The sequence below is a fragment of the Antechinus flavipes genome, chromosome 3 (genome assembly GCF_016432865.1).
Source record: "Antechinus flavipes isolate AdamAnt ecotype Samford, QLD, Australia chromosome 3, AdamAnt_v2, whole genome shotgun sequence".
NCBI classification, from domain to species: domain Eukaryota; kingdom Metazoa; phylum Chordata; class Mammalia; order Dasyuromorphia; family Dasyuridae; genus Antechinus; species Antechinus flavipes.
In genome coordinates, this window is record NC_067400.1 from 223,405,335 (window position 1) to 223,415,781 (window position 10,447).

Here is a 10,447-nt window from a genome sequence, read left to right on the forward strand (position 1 = left end):
CTTAGTGAAGATTTTTCATCTCTCCACCTCCAGGAAGTGATCTGAGCCATTTGGCATCCAAACTAGCAAAGCTGGGATTTCATTTGGACTTAATAAACTTTTCCATGTAAGTCTGCAAAAACAACAAAGGAATCTAAATTTCATCCATAGTGTTGCAAGATCTGGAATATGCATTAACAGAAAGTGATTAATTTAACATTTGTCCATCCTAAAATGAAATGTGGTATATATCTATGTTAATTGGAATTTGACTGCAGTTGCAGCATTAATTTCATTAACATCTCTCTTGCCAAGTTTGAGAAAGATTCATTCATGACTATTTTCACATTGGAATCAATTTTCCTCCAAAATACAGATACATCCTGTAATACATACTATTTACAAAATTATTCAATCCAAGGAAAGACATGCTTATTAAGCATCTAGTTTGTGCAAAGTACTCAAATTCTCAAAGAAGTACAATAGCCATATGAGACATATTCTTTAGATGCATAAAGTTTATATTCTAGTAGAGTGATAGGAGATATGTAAAAATATCTATCCATATGATAATACATGAGAAATGTATTATCGGTTTGGGGGGAACGTTTGCTATAATACGGGGACACAACAGAAGACTTCAGAAAGGAAATACCATGTGACTTGGTCTTTAAAGAATAGTTAGAAATTCAACAAATAAACAAAAGGAAGGAGGAAATTCCAAACATAAGGGAAAGAGTGAGCAAAACTACAGAAATGGAAATTTATAACATATGTTAGAGGAAAAGAAAGTAGTTTAATAGAGGCAAATATGTGGCTAGCTTGGGTTGAGCTAAAGCTATAAAAAGAAGGTGGCATCAGATTATAAAGGGCATTTAATTCTAAGCAAAAGGATTGAAAATGTATTCATTAGGCAACCGAAACACACTATAGACATCTGAGCATTATATTTATATAACCTGATCTATACACAAGAAAGATGAATTTTGTAACAATATGAAAAAATTGAGTAAAAATAATTAACTAAGCATTAATTATTTCAGTAATCCAGGTAAATATTAGTGAGAACCTGTAATTGGGGAATTGGAATGGGAATATGGGGAAAGAGACTAATGTAAGAGGTATTACAGAGATGTATTAAATAAGAAGAAAAGTGAGAAACCTCAAAAAATAAATATAAAACAAGGTTTTTAATACACATGAGCTTAATGGTGATAGTACTAGGGGGAAAAAATAATGAAGCCAAAAAAGGGACAAATCTGGACAGAAAGATAACAAACTTATTTTGAGACAAAGTTTGAGTTACAAAAAGACACTCAAGTAGAGATGTCCTCTATGCAGTTTAAGATAAGACTATGATATTCAAAAAAGAAGTCAGAGTTAGTGATATAGAAAAGTCATCTAAGAAAAAAAAAAGGCAATAATTGTTGAAGCAAATCCTAAAAGAGGAATCAAAGTATATATAGCTGGAAATTATTTGTACTCTTATCTAGTTTTTGGATCATGGATTTTAAAATGACAGGAATCTTAGATTTTAAGTAGTCTAACCCTCTTGTTTTGCATGTGAAGAAAAAGGAAAGCTTTTGTCCATATAGTTAATAAACAGCAGAAGTGGGCTTCAAATTAATGATCTCTAACTATAACATCTAGCACTCTTTACACTGTGGAACACTGCCTCAATAGCCTAATACCCTAATTTTAAAGACAAAGAGATTATTATCAAGCATTGTTCATTAAATTGCCTAGGATCACACTACTGGTAAAACCTTAAGGCCAGGAATTGGACATAATTCAACATTTCAAAACCAACATTTGACAGCTATTGTAGTTGTTTGTACTTCATTCTTGAAGAGAACCAATTTTACATTGGTGATGTCTTGATTTACACGTAAATTGGATATGAGTGGGGCAGAGCTAAGCAAAATCACCAGCCTCACTTTTTCAAAGTCCAGTGGAAAGACAAAGGTCAAGATGACTGGCAATGGCCCAGGATCTCTGATTTCTGAGCAAAGGTATAACTAGGAGATCAGATGTTGTATGGCAGGAACAACAAATACGCCAAAGTAAAGAAATTATAGGGTGGGTGGAGGAGAATAAAAGATGAAAAGATAAGAAAGTAGGGACTACATTATATTAATAAATTTAAATGCCAATATAAATGATTTAAACATTTCAAGAACTTTTTATTTGATTCTGGAAATAATAGGGAGCCACTGGAATTGTTCAGTGAGAGGAAGACAAACTGGAGAGGGGTATGGTGAGACCTGTGAGAGATGATGAGAGTCTATCTTAAGGTATTGACTATTTGAGATTGGAAAATGGATCTATGTGAGAGCTGTTATAAAGACACAAAAAATTTAGTGAAAAAATAATCTAGAAAACAATGTGACTATGACAAAGCCTGGGCAGAAACAGAAGACTTTGGGTAGTATATTCATCACTATTGTTTAATAATTATTGTTTAAAAATTACTATTACATCTTAAGAGTTTTTTATTAAGAAAAAGAAAAGTGATCATGATCTAACATGAACTCAAGATTTGGGGGAAAAGATTTTTTAAGAGATTTAAATAGGGATAGCTAGAGGCAGTGAGGATAAAGCACTGCCTTTGGAGTCAGGAGAACCTTAGTTCAAATCTGACTTCAGACACTTAATACATTAGCTGTGTGATCCTGAACAAATCACTTAACCCCAGTTGCAGATTTTTAAAAAAAGAAAAGAGAGAGATTCAAATAAAGAATAATTAAGATACTGTTGACTAATATTTTCACAGGGGATGTCAGCCAGGAAAAATGAGTCATTCTCAAAATGAAAAATCTGAAACCCTCCTCTCAAAGAAACAATTCTTAAAAAAAAAAAAAAAAAAAAAAGTGATCTCTAGAAACTGATGCAGATGAAGAGGAAACATACCAACAAACTTAATTATTTTAAAGTCAAGTTCAGAAGATGGAAGCAAAAGCAGGTAATGGATAATAAACAGAAAAAACAACTAAACACGAGCTTGTAAGAACAATGTCAAAAAGACTTAAAAAGGGAAATTTTGAGTCCAGTCAGGAATATTGGACACAACAAAAAGTTTGGATTTTTTGTCTTTGTTTTTCTTTATTTTGCCATGCTGGAGAAAGGAGGAATATTAAAGAAGGGGTAAAACTGCTACTTGAGGTTAAAAAGGGAAAAAAGGGAAAATAGTGATAACAAGAAACAGGGGAAAAGCATAGTTGCCCAATGTTTATTTAATTTCTTCTAAGGAGGAGAACTTTGGACTGGAAAAAACAAGACAAAACAGAGTATTAGGAATTACAACAAAAGCTAAATAGAGAAATTATAAGGAAATACTTCCCTGTCTTTCCTAAATTAAATATTATTAAATGTTTCAGTGCTGAAGAAAACAAATGTCTTATTTTTTTTTAAAAAGGAAAGATAATAGTTTCAAACAGTAGATGAATGATCTTGACTTTTTTTGATGCAAAATTACAGATTGCAAAATCTAAGTGATGATTAATAAACACTTTGAAAAGGAAGTGGTAATCAAACAATAGATAACATTTCTTTTAATTATAAAGTGGCCCATGTAATGCAATAGATATATTTACATAACAATATATACATATATGTATGTATATTATTCTAAGGTTTGAAAAAAAAGCTTTATATTTTGATAAGATGTCTCACAATGCAATACCCCCATAGATTGTGGTTGGACCTATATTCTTTCACATTGTTATTGATTACTTGTATAAAAATGCAATTTGCATTGTCAACAAGTTTGCCATTGACATAAAGCTGGAAGAAATAATTAACATGTTGGATTGAATACAGCAAGGATTTTTTTTTAAATCCTGAAAGGTTATAACATCTTAGTTGAATTTAGTGAGATAGGTTTCAATAAGAATATATGTAAAATATATTTCTGAGCTAAATTTATAAATTCAAAAGTACAAGATAAAGGATATTTAATTAGAAATTTATCTGGGGGGAAAAATGATGTGGGGATTTAGTGTACTTCAAGCTGAAGTTGAAGCAGTTCTTAGTTAAAGCAGCCCAAAATGCTAATATGACCTTGGTTCTACATTAATAAAAGCATAGCTTCCAAGAGCAAGGAAATGAAAGTCCCACTGTACCCTTACCCACTTAGGTTTGACTATAGATGTTACTGAGTCTTGGAGGAATAGGACCTTTTATAACAAGAATATTAACAAACTGTAATTTTCTAAGAGAGAGAAACCAGGATGAAGTAGGGACTTGAATGCATAGCCTGTAAAAGAGAAAATTTGGGGGACATCATAATTGTATTAAAGTATCTGAAGGACTCTCATGTAGAAAGAGAATCTAATTCTCTATTTGTCCACAGAGTAAGAAACCAATGGTTGCAGTTGGAAGATGCACAGAAGGAAATTTGAGTTTGCTATCAGAAAAAAAAAATATGTTGAGTTAATACAAAAATTAGTACAAAAGCAGTGTACTTGATGGGAAATAAGGGAAATGAAACATGATGACCATTGAAGCTCATCTACAATTCTGTTATTCTGTGGTCTCCACAAAAATAAAAAATAAAAAATAAATGGATTTATTTGCAATTAAATAGATAACTTCTTTATTGTAAAAATAAAATTGGCTACCAGGGTCCCTGGTCATTTCCATGAATTAGGAAGAAAAGATAAATTGACCTTTAAGATAGGTGTTTTAAAAGAAAACTTGCCAGAGTTCATATATTTTAAGCTTCTTCCAAACTCTATGCTTTTTTTTAAATTATGGAACATAAGTATGAGAAAACAAAGAGCAGAACTCACATTTCCTAAGAATCTAGTTTGCTTCTGATTCCTTAGACAGATGTTATCCTTCAACTTAAAGTTTCATAATGAGATATGCTTTGAATAATCTTAATTAATAAGTTATTAATTAATAAATCCAATATAGAAGTTCCATATAAGTAAACTCTAGAATAAAAAATTTGAATATAGAAGATTATTCTCAAAACTTAACTAGCCAACCACAAATTTTCACAAGAAAGCAGATAATATCCACTAATTATGATAGTCAACTTTTCAAGAATTTGAGACTTGTTAATTAGCAAGACATAGTTTTCAAGAATTGACCAACAACTCTGTATCAAAAAATGTAGCATACACAAATTACCTTATGGCCCACAAAACATATTCATAATTAATTTCTGGATTGGTCCTGCCTTGGCTCATATACCTGACTTTTGTGCCATGATAATTTCTGAAATGAAGAAAACACTAATATTGTAGTGAAAAAGAACCATGATTCTTCCTTTGAATTAGGGAAAACCCAGAGAAATATCTTTCAAGAAAAGTTTTACATAAATGAGAATTTTTTATTTTGATAGGGAGTTCTTTCTGTAATGCTTTAAATTTACAAGATAAAACATCAAATCTTAATGAAAAGTTGAAGCAGATATCTCAAGGAAGATACATTTTCTGACTGTGCTCTTCTCCTAAGGACATATTTCCTTTACTTTTTTTTTTAATCTCTTCATTTTTATCTGAATAGATTTCATGCAACTTAGAACTATTGATTCTTAATTGCTCCATTGGCACAATTATAAGTAAAGATTTGTCTGAAACTGATGAAGTTATCATAGCACCAAGATATAAGGAACTCCACTGGAGAAAATATGTTTGTTAGGATACCAGAGGTCAAGTTAAAATAATAAACTACAATGGGTCAAAAGCTATGGGAAATTTGCAGTTTCTCCTACACTCTCAGAGTTTCATCCAGTTATAGCTTGACCTTAGATTTTTAGTTGTATGTGATTCTTTCATGTTGTAAATTATAAATCTTTAGGATCTCTAATTGATATATTAGATTTTTATTATATTCTTCAGAATATAAAAAGAAAACAGGGAGTCCTGTTATTTATTTTTTTCTTTTCTTCACACATTTTAGTAAAAAAAAATCCTATCATTATAGATTCTGACAAACTCTGTGTTTATTCCTTAGAATATAATTTTCTTGATCTAAAATGTCTGTCTTTTTAAAAAATTCCCCAAAGATTAGACAGCACTACCTCTAAAATGTATATATCTATGCATACACATTAATATGTTTTTTAAAAGGAGATTTTAAGTACTTTCTTTTTTTAATTATAGCTTTTTATTGACAGAACACATGCATTGGTAATTTTTACAACATTGTCCCTTGGACTCACTTCTGTTCCAACTTTCCCCTTCCCTCCCTACACCCTCTCCCCTAGATGGCAGGCAGTCTCATACATGTTAAACATGTTAAAGTTTATCTTAAATATAAGATATGTGTATAGATCCGTACAGTTTTCTTGTTGCACAAGAAAAATTGGATTCAGAAGGTAAAAATAACCTCAGAAGAAAAATAAAAATGCAAGAAGTTCACATTAATTTTCCAGTGTTTCTTCTCTGGGTATAGCTGATTCTGTCCATCATTGATCAATTGGAACTGAATTAGATCTTCTCTTTGTCAAAGAGATCCACTTCATCAGAATACATCCTCATACAGTATTGTTATTGAAGTGTATAATGATCTCCTGGTTCTGTTCATTTCACTTAGCATCAGTTCATGTAAGTCTCTCCAAGCCTCTTTGTATTCATCCTGCTGGTCATTTCTCACAGAACAATAATATTCCATAACATTCATAAACCAAAATTTACCCAACCATTCTCCAATTGATGGGCATCCATTCATTTTCCAGTTTCTAGCTACTACAAAAAAGACTGCCACAAACATTTTTGCACATGTGGGTCTCTTTCTCTCCTTTAGGATTTCTTTGGGATACAAGCCCAGTGGTAACACTGCTGGATCAAAGAGTATACACAGTTTGATAACTTTTTGAGCATAATTCCAAATTGCTCTCCAGAATGGCTGAATCCATTCACAACTTCACCAACAATGCATCAGTGTCCCAGTTTTCCCACATCCCCTCCAACATTCATCACTATCTTTTCCTGTCATCTTAGCCAATCTGACAGGTGTGTAGTGGTATCTCAGAGTTTTCTTAATTTGCATTTCTATGATCAATAGTGATTTGGAACACCCTTTCATATAAATAGAAATAGTTTCAATTTCATCATCTGAAAATTGTCTTCATATCCTTTGACCATTTATCAATTGGAGAATGGCTTGATTTCTTATAAATTAGAGTCAATCTCTATATATTTTGGAAATGAGGCCTTTATCAGAACCTTTAATTGTAAAAAATGTTTTCCCAGTTTATTACTTCCCTTCTAATCTTGTTTGTATTAGTTTTTGTACAAAAGCTTTTTAATTTGATATAATCAAAATTTTCTATTTTGTGGTCAATAATGATTTCTAGTTCTTCTTTGGTCACAAATTCCTTCTACCTCCACAAGTCTGAGAAGTAAACTATCCTATGTTCCTCTAATTTATTTATAATCTCATTCTGTATGCCTAAATCATGAATTCATTTTGATCTTATCTTGGCGTACAGTGTTAAGTGTGGGTCCATGCCTAATTTCTGCCATACTAATTTCCAGTTTTCCCAGCAGTTTTTGTCAAATAGTGAATTCTTATTCCAAAAGTTGGGGTCTTTGGGTTTGTCAAACACTAGATTGCTATAGTTATTGATTATTTGGTCCTGTGAACCTTACCTATTCCACTAATCAACTGGTCTATTTCTTAGCCAATACCAAATGGTTTTGGTGATCACTACTTCATAATATAGTTTTAGATCAGGTACAACTAGGCCACCTTCATTTGATTTTTTTTTTTCATTAGTTCTCTTGAAATTCTTGACCTTTTGTTCTTCCATATGAATTTTGTTGTAATTTTTTCTAGGTCATTAAAATAGTTTCTTAGGAGTCTGATTGGTATAGCATTAAATAAATGGGTTAGTGTAGGTAGTATTATCTTTATTATATTCGCTTGGCCTATTCAAGAGCACTTAATATTTTTCCAACTGTTTAGATATGACTTTATTTGTGTGGAAAGTATTTTGTAGTTTTGCTCATATGATTCCTTACTTTCCTTTGGTAGATAAGATTCCCAAATATTTTATGTTATCGACAGTTATTTTGAATGGAATTTCTCTTTGTATCTCTTGCTGTTGGATTTTCTTAGTGATGTATAAAAATGCTGATGATTTATGTGGATTTATTTTGTATCCTGCAACTTTGCTAAAGTTGTGGATTATTTCTAATAGCCTTTTAGTAGATTCTCGGGGATTCTCTATGTATACCATCTTATCATCTGCAAAGAATGATAATTTGGTTTCCTCATTACCTACTCTAATTCCTTTAATCTCTTTCTCAACTCTTATTGCCAAAGTTAGCATTTCTAACGCAATATTGAATAGTAATGGTAATAGTGGGCAATCTTGCTTCACTCAGGAAGTCCTTTTAAAAAGTTTTATTGATACCTTTTGTTTTTTATAGCATAGATTTTTCACATATTTGCTATCTTGTCATAAGTGCATCCTTATAACAAAACCAAACAAAATAAAATTAAAACCAAACCCACCAATACAGTAAACTTATTTGACAATGTACACAACATACTACACCTATGGACATCCCCTCCCCGATATTTCTACTGAAAATAGGGAAGTAACCTTTATCAACTTTTTTTTTGAAAATTATCTGCTTCAATCCCTCTGAGTTTATCTGTGTTTTAAGACAGAGACATCACCTTTTTCTACTCTCTCCTTTCTTCTTCCTCTCTCATTCTCACTGTGTTCTCCATCCTTTCTCCTTCTCTGGACTAGATGATTCAGTGATTACAGAATCCACCAAGATTGACATCATGGGGTTATGTCAGGTCATCATCTCCAAAATGTCTACTTATCTGACAGACAAGCTGAAAATCACCAGTGAAGACTGGGAAATATGAACCAATTTACTAGATCGAAGTATCTGGAAATGAAAGATACTGCATTAAAAATAAGTTTCTGGTTTAACCAAAAATATGCTACACTTCAGCCTTATCTGGATCAGATCACTTTAATTGAGGAGCAAGTAGTAGCTCTTGAGCAGGCAACCTACAAGTTGGGTGTATATTCAAAGAAACTAGAAGCAAAGTACGAGCAGCTAAAAAGAATTTTTTAAACATCACTAAACTTAAACTAAAACTTGAAATTTAACTACAAGAATATTTCATATGAGCTGAAATACACAAGATGGAATTTTTCAATCTTTTTGCTTCAGTTCCATAAAAGGTAATTCTGCTGATGATTGCAACTTCACCTTTGGTTGGGGTATAACTTTGTTCATTCCTTGATGTTTTCCTAAAATTGTACCCCTTGAAACTCTATCTTATTATGTGTTTCAATTGCATATCCTGGACCAAGGCTTGGAAATCAGGATCAACCCTGGCTAGAGCAGACACATAAGAGAGGTTCTGGTCTCCCTGTCTTCTCCCTACATCTTTGACTTTTTTGTTCTGAATGTGCCTTTTTCTTAGCCTGTTCTTAAATTTAAATAATAAATGCCAATTTGTCATACACACACACACACACACACACACACACACACACACACACACACACACAAAGAGAGAGAGACAGAGATAACAAATACAAGGCCTATAAACCATCACTGGGCCCATAACAGGGCCTGTATACATCCCAAACCAATTTATAAAGGTAATTGGTAAACATTTAACAAAACAAATAAAAATACAATAGAACAAATGATTTTAATATGTGGGGGTTTTATATCAAGATGTAGCATGTGAAGATCTTTATGTACCGTTTAAAAGCCTCAATTTCTATTTGAGTTTGACATCACTGATTTTAAAGGTTTTTAATTTACATTATCATCATCAAGCATTATGTTTCTCTTGGTTCTATTTACTTCACTCAAACTTAATTCATGTAAATAATAAAATATGTCTGATTTCTCATTTCCATAGATGCTCTTTTTTAATTTTTGTGAACTTGACAATTATTAAGCAACCCAAACATTTCAATACAAAAAGGAGTCATATAAAAAAACAAAATCTCTGCTATATCTTTTTAAAGAAAAGCATAAATAGATATGTATATAAGCATTTGAACATATATACACTGTTATATGTAAGTATAAACTGTATATGCAATATGAAGATATACATACTTAGATAACATGTTTATTATATCAGTATGCACATTATATGTGCCCATAACATAAATATATGTATATGTATATGTATACATACATATATATATACATGAGTGTGTGTGTGTGTGTGTGTGTGTGTGTATTAAAGAGGTAATCACAAATTTACTCTATTTATATCCTCTTGTACTTCCAATTTGTTTCCGGTTTTTGATGGGATCTTTTTTCCCTGTTCTTTTGTTATCACATAAAGTTCTGTTATGAACACTTTATTATAATGGAGACCTTTCTGTTTTTGATATGTTTGAGTATTTATGCCCTATGATTCTTTTCATAGGACCATAAGTTTAGAGTTAAAAGAGAACCTAAATGCTGGCAAGTACCTCATTTTGCACTGAAATGCCTAGTATTAAATGACTTGA

General features: G+C 31.6%; 1 pseudogene; it reads left to right on the plus strand.

Annotated features, from left to right (window-relative positions):
* Nucleotides 1-8,733: 8,733 nt before the first annotated feature.
* Nucleotides 8,734-9,035, plus strand: LOC127557116 (biogenesis of lysosome-related organelles complex 1 subunit 2-like; annotated as a pseudogene).
* Nucleotides 9,036-10,447: the final 1,412 nt, after the last annotated feature.